Genomic DNA, 13250 nt, shown 5'->3' on the forward strand with positions numbered 1-13250 from the left:
GGGCAAATTGCAGCCCTGCTGCTTAGTTTTGGTAACTCGTTGAGAACCAGGGGACCATCTTTTGTATTCATATCCATAGTGTCTATGCTATTACAGAGTAGTAAGTATTTAATAAATGCTTATTATTGATACCTCAATGCCGAGGCCTAGAGATTCAATGGTTTGCTGAGGCTGTGGTGGAGACCCTTCCCTCAGTTCTCAGCTTCTCAAACCTTGCTTAGTTTCAGCCTGGTACAGCAAGCTTATCCTGGTGGATCTTATAGTGGAGTAGTGTTCTGATGAGGTCACAGCTCCAGCCCCACACCCCACCCTCTGGCCCATGTGGGTTGAGGTGGATTCTGTGGTTGAACCCTCATCTCATCAAGCTATTCTAATGGACTTGGAGGGTATTGTAAATCATAAGATTGTGGGACACATGTAGCCAGAAGAGACCTTGGAGAGATCTGACACAGGATTGATAATTCTTGTCCTCTACCTCACAGACTTGTTTGAGTAAAACCACTTTGCTAAGCTCTAACAAATAAACAGTCCCTTTTCTAGAATAACTTCTTTATTTTACAGATGAAGAAATGAGTGGTAGTGCTTTGCCCAAGATGACTCAGTAAAGAAAAAGCTAGAATCCAAACCCAGATTCCATATTTCCAAATTTGGTGTTCTAAGGGCTCTAGGCACTTGAGGGAGCTGAGAAAAAAATAGATGGGGACAAAAACCGAATAAAAGAATTATTCACAGTTTATAAAGCACTTTCCTTACAACCCACCATATAAAGTAGGTGGTGCATTTGTCCAATTTTAATGACCTGGAGACAGAGATTCAGAGAGGGTAAGTCATTTTACCCAAGGTCACAAAGATGCTTTAAGGGGCCCACCTGGAACTTGGGGCTGGGTCCTGCTCTCCTCATTCTGAATCTAGGCTCTTTGCGGGTGGAGCCAAGGTGGCAGAATGAAAGCAGGGACTCACCTGAGCCCTTCCACAGATTCCTTCAGATACCTCTAAAAAGTGAATCTGAACAAATTTTAGAGTGGCAGAATCCACTAGGAGACAGTGTGGCAGATTTCTATTCCAGGACAGCCCAAAAGGTCGATGGGAAGGATCTGTTACACAGGAAGCACATAGCACCAGTCTGAGTCACCAGTGGCAGTGCCAATTCCCAAACTTCTCAGGACAGGACAGGAGTCAGGCAGAGTTAGGTGAGAGAGAAGCATAGGACCCATGGCAGCAGCTGCACCTGGGGCTATCAGCTCATAGACTGTTTGAAAGTCACCTACTTGAAATTCCAGGAACCAAAATGGCACAGTGTACTCTGAGTGCTGTCACACCCTCCCTTTTTGACCTTGAAAAACCTGGAGAATATTGACCCAGGAAAAATCGGGGAATAGCAGGGCCAGTAGGAGGGGTAGAGCAGTCTTCTAACTTGGGAGTCTAGGGAGATTGACAGGAAGGGTCCCTCTTACTGTGACTGAAGGGGACTGGTACAGGACCAGAGGCATCCCAGCAAGCCCCACCTCAGCAGATCAGCAGGAGATCTTGAGCCCCGGAGTGGGTTGGGGGGGAGGGTGGTAAGAGCTAGTAAACTCCAACACCAGCACCCCAGGTGTGCCTTAGCACAGCCAGGGAAATTCAGCAGACACCAGCACAGGTAGGGTTCACCAGTGGTCAGACACCCCTGTCCTACACCTCACTCTTAGAGCTTCAGTGTAAACCCAGGGAAACTCAGATAGTTTTCACCAGGCCTCAACCTTGGCACACGCTAGCCAGCTCAGCACCAGGTAAGCTGTATCATTATATAGTTTCTAGTTAAAAGAACCAGAGGCCATAGCATACAAAGCCAGTAACCAGGCCCTTAGCTCCCAGCGCAAGAAACATGGGAGCCTCCTGTACCCAAGAAGCAGAGATCCACTTTAAAAGCCAAGAAAAAGGCAGTCACCATGAGCAAGAAGCAAATTAGAAAAACAGAGACCATAGAATCTTACTACAGGGACAGGCAAAATCAAAATACAAATTCAGAAGAGGACAACATTAACAATACACTCACATCTGAGACATCAAAAGGGAATATGAACCGGTCTCAAGTGCAAAGAGCATTTTGGAAGAGCTCAAGGATTGTAAAAGCCAAACTAGAGAAGTAGAAGAAAAATTGACCAATGATTTTAAAAGTACAATCAGCTCCTTAAAAAGTAGAATTGGCCAAAAGGATGAGGAGGTACAAAACCTAATGGAGAAAACAATTCATTAAAAATTAGAATTGGGCAAGTAGAAGCCAATGACTGTATGAGGCATCAAGAATCAGTCAAACAAATCCAGGATCTTTTTTTTCAGTGAACCACGTTTCTTGGACACCTAGAAAATCACAGGTAAGCTGTAGTAATGATACAGGAGCTCCCTTTGCTCAGCCCGTCACAATCCTGCCCAGTTGAAGGTCCACCTTCTGTAGGAAGACTTACTCATTACTCCCTTTCACACCTTTATTATCATTACTACCATTAGGGCTGATTATGTAATCCAGAACGTTCTAGTTCTTTGTAAAGTTTGTCTGCCTAACTGGAGTACATCCCCAGTTGAATTTGTTATCCACAGCAAGTGGGTTGGAAGTCACTTAGAGAGTGAGCTTTCTTGCCTATAGGGACCAGCTGGCAGAGAGGACTGGATTGATTGCTTCTCAGCTTTAGCCATCTCATTTGTGCTCCCTCCACTCTTTAAAATGACTGTGCTACCAGAATAGTTTATATAAGTAGCAGCAGTATCATAGGCAAACAACTTTGAAAGAATCCTAGGACCTCTAATCAATACAACCTCCAACCACAATTCCAGAGGACTCAAGTTGAAACATGCTACCCACCTCCAGGCAGAGACGTGATGCACTCGAGAGTACAGGTTGAGATATGTTTTTGGCATGGCCAATTTGGAATTTGTTTTACCCGACTATACATATTTATAAGAGGTTTTGTTTTTCTTGTTTTCTAATTTGGGGACTGTGGGTGATTGGAGGGAGACAATATAGGTCTGAAAAATAAAACAATATTTAGTTTCAAAAAATGACTGTGCATTTTCATTCATTCTCCCTTTTTTTCTGTGGTCATGGTTGGCGGTGAGGGGAGGGCATCACTAGGTTTTACTGTGCCCTGGCTGTTATTTCATTTCCCTCCCACCTCTCAGCTCCAACAGTTTTCTGATCTCTCCTCTCTCTTTCTCCTGTCTAGCCCTAGAAGCATATCCAAGTATCTCCAGTCCAGGCCTAAAGAAAGTTTTCCTTTGTCCCTTCCAGCCCATCCAACTACTGTTCCATTTCTCTCATCCCTTAAAAAAATGGTATTGATATCTTGCTTTTATATTATCTTCGTTATGTTCCGCCCTGCGTTCTCCATCCAGAGAGCATCTGTCCTCCCTTTCGTGGCTAACCTCCTTAGGAAAAGTTGTCTACACACATGCAAAATTTCTCTTTTCTCACGGATCCCATCACAGATTAACTCCCCTTCCCAAAATCTTACTAAATGAGGTGACCAGTCACCTCATTTAACATTTAGTGGGCTCATTTCAGCCTTGTCCTCCTTGATGTCTGCAGCATTTGGTATTCTTTATTACTCCTCTCCTCTGGATACTTTCTTCTCCTTTGGCTTCAAACATCATACTCTTCTACTTTTCCTGCAACGTCTCAGTCTCTTCTCCATCTCTCTGCTCATCACTCTTTCTCCAATCACTTAAAGTGGATATTGCCCAATAATCTGTTCCCTCCCCCCCTCCCTCCTTCTCCCTTCTCTCTCTCTCTCCCTTCTCCCTCTCCCTTCTCTCTCCCTTCTCCCCCTCCCTTGTCTCTCCGTTCTCTCTTTTTCCCTCTCCTCTCCCTTTCCCTCCCTTTCTGTCTTCTCTTTTCTTCTTTCTTCTCCCCTCCCCTACCCCTTCTCTCTTTTCCACTCTATTTCTCCCTCCTCTGCCTTTCTGTCTCTTCTCTCTCTCCAGATCTCAATTTCCAGTCTTGATCTCTCTTTTGAACCCCAGACTTGCATCTCTACCTGCCTACAGGAAATATGCCCAGATGATCTGCCTAGACATTTTGCTTTCACAAGCCTCATTCCCAGCACTTTGAAATCAGCAGCTACAAAAATGAACTTGAGATCCTTCCCCATAAACCTGCTTCTCCTTCTGACTTCTCAGTTTCTTGGTGGCCCCAACCTTCACCCAGCACTCCACCTGAACCTAGGAGTTATCTCTGACTTGGCTTTTTTCTTCACCTCCAAGCTATCACTAATTCCTGTCACTGTCATCTCTGTGACCTCTTGTATCCCTCCACTCATCTGTTCTCTACTACTAGCCTGCCCAGTCTATTGTTACAGCCCCCTAGTGGGGTCCCCTTGCTTTTACCTTCCCCCCTAATTCATCCTACATGCTGCTATAAATTTAATCTTCATTAGGCATGGATAGGAGGAGTGTGTGTGTGTGTGTGTGTGTGTGTGTGTGTGTGTGTGTGTGTGTGCACCCCCTCCAAAAAAAAAAAACCCTTTACAAATATCTGATTGATCCTCACATAACTTCAGGAGGCAGTTGCTATTAATGATCCCTATTTTCCCTGTTAGGAAAAATGCGTCAGAAGTTAAGCATTTTGCCTAGGGTCACACAGCTAGTGTTTGAGACTGGATTTGAACTCAAGTCATCCTGACTCCAGACCCAGCACTCTATCCATTGTGCTATCAAGCTGCCTCCAGCTGCCTAGAACTAGGCATGTCACTCTCCTGCTAAAATTTTCAGTGATTTTCTATTACTATTGAAGTAGTCTGTGGAATCATAGATTCCCATCTGTAAGGGACTTTAGGTATTATTTAGTCTAGCCCCTTCATTTTACAAATGAAGAAATTGAGACTCAGAGTGGTAAATGACTTTCTGAAGTTCATACCAGACTTCATTTATGTGCTTGGCACTTCCACAATCCAGTACCTCTCACCTCTCCAGCCTCCAAACATGATTCTGTCTTCCATGTACTCTACTCCAGCCAAACTGAACTGTTCTGTCCCATAAATTTATCCTGTGCGTATCTGCCTTCATATGTTTGTACACATACCACTCCCTGTGCCTGGAATGTCCTCCCCACTCTCTGCCTGATTGAATTTCTTATCATATTTTAAAACCAGTGCAAATGCTACCTCCTCCAATAAACCTTTCCTGAAATTTACCTCAGTGGTAAGTGACCTTCCCACACAAATTTTCCCCCAACCTCCACCTCAGCACCCTTGGACCTCACACGAACCAAAATTGAATAGTTATTTGTGTTTGGTATTCTTAAGATTTTACCTCAAATTTATCTCTCCCAACATCTAGCACAGTAGACATTCAGTAGATCTTTGTTGAGTGAATGAATGAATTCTACAATGACCAGATTCTGTGTAAGATTCTATCTTGGAATCTCTTAGAATGATTATGGGAAGTTAGAATCAACCTTAAGATTCAGTCTTGGATTCTTAGAATCTGAGATACAATATTTAAAATTTTGCTAAGAAATCCAATTCTAAACTTAATTTCCAGGTCAAAAAATTTCGAGAGAGGCAAGAGTCTCAAAGGAAGTGAAAAGAGGGTGGATTTGTACTCAGAGGACCTGGATTTGAATCTAGGCTCTGCCACTTAATATTTGCAAGAACCTGCTCAGTCAGTCATGCATTTCTGAAGCATTTAGTTCTGTGCCAGCCTCAGTGCTAAGCTCTGGGCTTACAAAGAAGGGCAGAAACATGAAGTGATTTAATCTTTCTGTACCTGAGTTTCCTTATCTGTAAAGTGAGAGGGTTGACCTTGGCATACTCCAGGATCCCTTCCAGCACTAACTCTATGAATCTAATCAAGATTTTAAGTAAAATTCTAATTAAATAACCAGTTCCAGAGCTAGACTTGAGAGATTTGGGTTCAAATCCTGCCTCATACACTTACTTGTTATGTGAAGAGGAGGAAAGGGTACCAAATCTTTTAACTTCAATTAGGTTTCTAAGCCTCAGTTTTTCTCCTCCATAAAGTGGGGAAAATATCTACCTCTCTCACAATGATGAGTCTTAGATTAGTTTTCAGGAAGATTCCATGCACTTTACCTTGTCCCTCATCTTCCCTTTCTTCCTAACCTCCCATCTCCATGGGGCACATCTGAGTGCTGGAATTCACAGATGGGGGTTCCAGAGGCAGCTGATTTATGAAGGGAGGGAGGGACGGTTCTCTCTTCCATGGAAGTGGGGTTCTCAAGTCTGGGAAATGTAGAGTAATACTCTAAATGTAGAGTATCTTCTCTGCCTGTAGCAGGTTGCTCTTCACAGTAAGGCAGATTATGAGTACAGATCTTCTCTAAAATCCTGAGGGATTGATTTTGGGCTTTTAACGCTCCAAAATCAGTCCCTCTTAAGTTTGGAGATCCAGCTAGTGGTGGCGATGAAGGATAATGCTGGGCAGCTTGGGAGCCTGAGCTGTCAAAATAGTCAAAGCAGTAATCTTAGCTTCCCCCACAGACCATCTCTTTAGCAAGTGTCTCCCCACTTTGGGCTTCTTGTTTTCCCCGATATAGGAAGTAGGGTGGACAATACAGCATAAACTCCCATTTCTACATTACACCTTGCACATTCTCTACCCTGGGTCACCCCCACTATCCGTCTTCTCCATTTGACAGTGATGGAGACAGATTGGAGAGAGGAGGGAGTAGAAACCAGGAGACCAATTATGAGGCTACTGTGATAGTCCAAGGGTAGTTAGAGATCATGAGGATGAGAGTCAGAGTGGTATCCGTGAAATGTAGAGGAAGAATTTTAAAATTGTTTTAAAAACCAAAAACCTTGGGAACCAGTTAGTGAGATAGAGTGAAGAATGGAGAACTACTTATACCAGGAGTCTGGATGTCCAAAAGACAGGCAGTGCTCTCAGTAGAAATAAGAAATCAGTTTGAGAGCAAAGGTGAGCTCCATTTTAGACATGTTGAGTTTGAGATGCCTATCAGATGTTAGTTGAAAATGTCCCATTGGCAGTTGATAATGCAGTGCTGGAACCCAAGAGCATGGCTACTCAGGACTGGATTTATAGATCTGGGAGTCATCTCCAGGGGAAGGATAATTGAGCCCATAGAAGTTGATGAGATCACTTAGAGAAGAGGGAGCAGGACAGGGCTACTCACAGTAGCAAGAGGGCATGAATGATAATGATCCAGCCAATAGGAATGAGCCAGAAGGGTCAGATAGATAGGAAACCCAAGAAAAGAGCACCCAGTGACAGCAAGAGGAAGGAGCAGTCAAAATGTGGCACAGAGGTCAGGAATTTGTCTCCTTTGTAACCCTATATATTTTATTTTCTGTGTTAAAAATATGATTCTGTAAAGTCCAAATGGGTACATGATTTAGGTATAAAGATTGATACCATGAATAAACTGGAGAAGCAAGGAATAGTGTATTTATCAGATCTATGGAGAAGGGAAGAATTCTTTACTAAAGGAGAGATAGAAAGCATTATGAAATGCAAAATGGATGACTTTGATTACATTAAACTGAGAAGTTTTTGCACAACCAAACCCAATGCAACCAAAATCCAGAGGGATGTAGTAAATTGGGAAAGAATTTTTACAGCTAAGCTCGGGGATAAAGGCCTCATTTCTAGAATATATAGAGAACTGACCCAAATGTATAATCATACAAGTCATTCCCCAATTGATAAATGGTCAAAGGATATGAACAGGCAATTTTCAGAGGAAGAAATTAAAGCTATCTATAATCATATGAAAAAATGCTCTAAGTCACTATTGATTAGAGAGATGCAAATCAAAACAACTCTGAGGTACCACATCACACCTATAAGATTGGCAAACATGACAGAACAAGAAAATGATAAATGCTGGAGAGGATGTGGGAGAGTTGGAACACTAATTCATTGTTGGTGGAGCTGCGAGCACATCCAATCATTCTGGAGAGCAATTTGGAACTATGCCCAAAGGGCTACAAAAATGTGCATACCCTTTGACCCAGCAATATCGCTACTAGGACTGTATCCCCAAGAGATCATAAAAATGGGAAAGGGTCCCACATGTACAAAAATATTTATAGCAGCACTCTTTGTAGTTGCCAAAAACTGGAAGTCAAGGGGATGTCCATCAATTGGGGAATGGCTGAATAAATTATGGTATATGAATGTAATGGAGTACTATTGTGCCATAAGAAATGATGAACAAGAAGACTTCAGAGAGGCCTGGAAGGACTTATATGACCTGATGCTGAGTGAAAGGAGCAGAACCAGGAGAACTTTGTGCACAGCAACGACCACAGTGTGTGAGAGTTTTTTCTGGTAGACCTAGATTTTTGTAATAACACAAGAACTTCTTACAAAAAAAATAAATAAATAAATCCCAATGGTGGTTCTCTAAGGCAAAATGCCTTCCACACTCAGAGAGAGAAATATGGAAGTCATTTGCAAAATGTAGCAGATCATGTTTGTGTATGTGTATGTTTTTGTGTATCATGTTTTGATTTGTTATATGATTTCTTCCATTTATTTTAGTCTGACTACATAGCATGACTATAGTGAAAATATACTCAATAGGAAAGTATATGTAGAACCTATACAGAATTGTATGCAGTCGTGGGGAGGGAGGGGGGTAGTGGAGGGTAGGTGGGGGGGGATAAAATCTCAATTGTATGGCAGTGATTGTTAAACATTAAAAAATAAAAAAAAAGAAAAAAAAAAGAAAGAAAATTGGGGGAAAAAAAATATGATTCTGACTTAGATAGAAATATGCTTTGCATGACTGCCCATTCAAATCCAATCTCAGATACTTACGAGTTATATGACCCCTCAGTTTCCTCAGCTACAAAGTGGGATCATAATAGCACCTACCCCCCAGGGTTATTATAAGGACCAAATAGTGTACTATTTGTAAGGTGCTTAGGATAGTGCCTGGCACATAGTAGGCCCTTGATAATAATTAGTAGTAATATAATTAAGATAGTAATGTGTTCTAGTAAGGGTTTTTAACCTTTTCTGTGTAATGAACCCCTTTGGCAATCTAGTGAAGCCTCTATTCATAACTGAAGGAAATGCCAGAGGTTTGTGAAAATAAAGACCCAGTTTTTCTCCCATCAAAGTTCACCGACCCCCTCTGCAATCTGTCCGAGGTTGAGAATTCTGCCGTAAGTTGAAAGGCTCAGATATGAGCATGGAGGTAAAACTCTTTGAACCCTTATTGTTCTGTCAGTTTCAGTTGTGTCTGACTCTTTGTGACCCCATTTGGGATTTTCTTGGCAAGGATACTGGAGTGGTTTGCCATTTCCTTCTCCAGTTCATTTTACAGATGAGGGAACTGAGGCAAATGGGGATTTGAACTCAAGTGTTCCTGACTCCAGGTCTGGTGTTCTATTCACTGTGGCACCTAGCTGCACCTAGCTGAAATTTTATAGTACTAAGTAAATTTTTCCTATCATCATCATCATCATTATGTCGTGCTGCCTCCCTGTATGGCTTGAACCCAGATCTTGTGACTTCAGTGCCCTTCAAGGCATCACCCAGATTTCTAGACCTTTCCCCCTCCCTAGCCCACCCCTTCCTCCAGGCAGTTGCCAAGTCTTATCACTTCTGTCTCCACCACCTCTCTCACATCCATCCTTCTTCGCTCTTGCAGCTTCCATCTAGATTCCTCTTACCCGCCATATTGTAATCTCCTCTTCACTGGTCTCCCTGCCACTCCTCAAGGGCAGCCAAAATAATTTTCCTAAGGTACAAGTGATTCTAAGTCTCTCCCTCTGCTCAAAAAATTTTGTGACTCCCATTTCTCTGGGATAAAAGAGAGACCTGGTGGCCTGGCACTTGAGGCCCTGCACTGGCAGGAAATGGTATGAAGAGTTCAGGGAGCTTAAAGCAGCATAGGCCGGGTGGGTTGGGAAGGCAAGACGTGAGGTATGTAGGGACCTCACAGGAATCCAGACTCAGAATTAAATTGACTGCTAGTCCTGGAGACAGAAAGACCCTGGACAGGCAGATCTGTCTCTCCTTCCCTCCTCTTCAACATTTTTGATAGGGGCCTCTAGAATCACTATCTCCAAGGACTCTGGCCCCACCTTCCCTGCCCCACCTTATTTTACTGCCTTGTCTTCTAAGCAAACATGTCTGCTCTCTGCTCTATACGGTGTCTCCCGTCTCTGGGCACTGCTACGATCTAGCCTCCAGCCTATACCAGGTCTCTTCCGACTCCAACGTTTCGTCGCCCTGTTATGCTTTGATCACAGGAAATGCCTGTCAGGCTGTTGTTTTAATCATCCTCCACCTCCTTCTCGATCTCCCTTCAAGGCTCAGCCTGGGACCTAAGACAACCAAGCAACATGGGGAAGACAACAGACTAACCACTTATGTCCGGATGTATTATCAGGACAGCCTAGAGATTATTCTCAGAGGAAAGGGTTAGAAGGAGGGGGCAGTGGCAAAGGTTTCCTATCGAAGGTGGAATTTAAGCTGGGACTTGAAGGAGGCCAGGTAGGCGAGGAGGAAGGGGTGAGGGAGGGGGTGATAGACACAAGAGGGACAGCCAGTGAAAATGGTTTAATAACTATTTGTTGACTTTAATGAGCTGCTCTGTGCGGCCTTCCCCAAATCCCTCCACCTGCCAGTGCTCCCTCCCTCCTCAAATAGCCCTAGAATTCTTTGTCCTAGCTCCCTTTCCACCCCACTTGAGCCCTGATCTTGTATTGTACTTATCTGCATTAGCAATCTTAGCACCACCTCTCAGTACCCAGTAATGTGCCTGGCACATTGTTAGTCAACCAATATTTATTAAGCACCCATAGCCTGCCAGGCACTGGGCTAAAAGCTGAGGATACAAAGAAAGGCGATAGTCCCAGTTCTCTCAGGCTAAGAGGGGGGACACCATGCAAACAGCTCTGTACACACAAGCCATTTAAGGGATGAATTGTAGGTATTCAGCAGAGGGAAGACCCTAGGATGAAGAGGGATTGGGAAAAGCTTCCTTTAGAAGGTGGGATTTTAGCTGGGATTGGAAGGGAGCCAGCAAGTGAAGGGGAAAGTGGAGGGAATTCCAGGTGTAGGGGGAATGCAAAGAAAATATTTCATAAATATTTGTTAAATTTAATCAGAGCCAGGAGACCTGGATTCAAGCCCTAAGTCTGCGTACGTTCTGTCTTCTCCCTGAGTATACCATAGTCTCTGGGTTTCATTTGCTGTTTGTAAAGTGAGGAAGTCGAACTTAATGTCTTAGGGTCCCTTCTAGTGAGAGGCAGCAATGTAGAGGGCAGAGAAGCTTGGTTTTAGAGCCAGACAACCAGGGTTCAAATCCTGGCTTCCCCAGGAAAGTGTCATTCATAAATTGGGAAGGATAATACTGGCTATTTTGAGGGAAGTACTTTGTAAACCTTAAAATGCTATGGAATTGTGGACTTATTATTGTAGGATATTTCAATAACAATCTCTAGAATTAGTATCCATTTTTCATAGCAAATCATTCCTACCTGATCCTCTGGCCTTGCCCCTCTCCTCACAAGGCATGCTTGGGTGTATACATACACACACACACACACACACACACACACACACACACTCACACATGGACTTCCTTTTGAGGTACAATTTCTAAACAAGACCTTTTCTAGGAAAATGGGGGCAGAGGGTATGAGAAGCTCTCCCAGACCAAAGTCAGTTTAGCTACTGAATAGGTCCCTGGGTCATCAGCAGATGTGAGGAGAGTGGGGATTTATGTGCGGGGATTGGTGTCTAGGTCCCCAAACCAGAGAGTGCTGCTGCTAAGGTCCCTGAGGCCAGCCAGGTAAAAGCAGGAGCCACCTGAAGTGAAGTAATTTATATAGAGGTCTTGGCAAACTCTGCAGAGCCATAGAAACAATGGGTATTATTCTTGTTTTTGTGACTGCTAAGGAAGGGGCTCTGAGGCCTCAGAAAGAGCTTTGGACCGAAAAGTCTGAGGTCCTGGGTTCAAGCAGTGTGGGGTAGTAGTAGGGTCTCAGTTTCCCCATAAAATTTTCCTTCTAAAGGATGATCTCTGAGGGCCTCTCCTGTGTTTTTAAAGTTTTGTGTCCCTATGAGTTTTGGCTCTGATACTGAATCTGATAGTTATTTCCTCATCTATAAAACAGGGATGATATTTGCTCCGTATCTTTCATAGAGTTGTTGTGATCAAAGTGATTTATTACATGGAGGAGTCCTTGCCATATCTCCCAGCCCCCCATCATACCCCCTCAAAGGCCCTGCTCAGGGAGGAGAGAAGGGAGTTGAGATCAGTACTTTCCTGATCCTGGGTGGTGAGTCCAGCCAGGTTGGTCCACAAGGGGAGTCCTGAAAGATCCCCACAGCCTCAGCATGTTTCAAGAGCTCCCCCAAACCTGCCTGAGCATATCTGGGTCACTGACACTCCCAATCCCTTCCTTAAAGGTTCCACCCCATTTCTCTACCAGTTACCCTCCCCGACTATCCCAAGCTGGCCTTGTGCCTCATCATTATGCCTTTTTCAAGACCCTTTTCAATTGAAAAGTGTTTTTTAAATGCCCACTGTGTGTCAGGCATTTACTGACATGCTAAGTGCTGGGGGGTACAAAAGAGAAAAGTAATTTCTGCTCTCAGGGAGATTACATTCAAATAAGGGGAGAGATCATGTTTGCAGATAAACACCGCATATATATACACAGTGATGGGGTAGTGGGGTTGGGGGGAGGTATTGAAGGAAGTGATCTTGGAGCTCATCTGGTGCCTTAACCATGTTGTCTTCCTCCATCTTCAAGGTCTGCTTCTGGTTCTGCCTCCTCCAGGTAAGTCTTGCCTGATTGTTCCTGTCCGCAGAAATTCCTGCCCTCTACTCCCTTTCTCTGGAATCCTACAGCTATCACAGTGTGGGGTTCAGTCATTTTTTTTCCATCGTTTTCAACTCTGTTACCCCTTTTGGGGTTTTCTTGGCAGAGATACTGGAGTGGTTCCTTTTCCTTCTCCAGCTCATTTAACAGATGAGGAAACTGAGGCAAACAGAGTTGAGTGACTTGCCTAGGGTCACACAACTGGTAAGTGTCTGAGGCCAGATTTGAACTCAGGAAGGTGAGTCCTCCTGCCTCGAGGCCCAGCAGTCTATCCACTAGGCCACTTAGGTGTCCAAATTACAGTCTAGACCATAGTGCCTGATTCTGTAGTCTTTCATAATGTATTACTCATCCTTCCCTCTACAAATCTTGTTTCCAAAACTTGACTTTGAACTCTCTGAGAATTAGAGCTGTGAGTTTCCTGAATAGTCTGCTGCTCCTGCTTCC

This window comes from Notamacropus eugenii, chromosome 5, assembly GCF_028372415.1.
Source record: "Notamacropus eugenii isolate mMacEug1 chromosome 5, mMacEug1.pri_v2, whole genome shotgun sequence".
NCBI lineage: Eukaryota > Metazoa > Chordata > Mammalia > Diprotodontia > Macropodidae > Notamacropus > Notamacropus eugenii.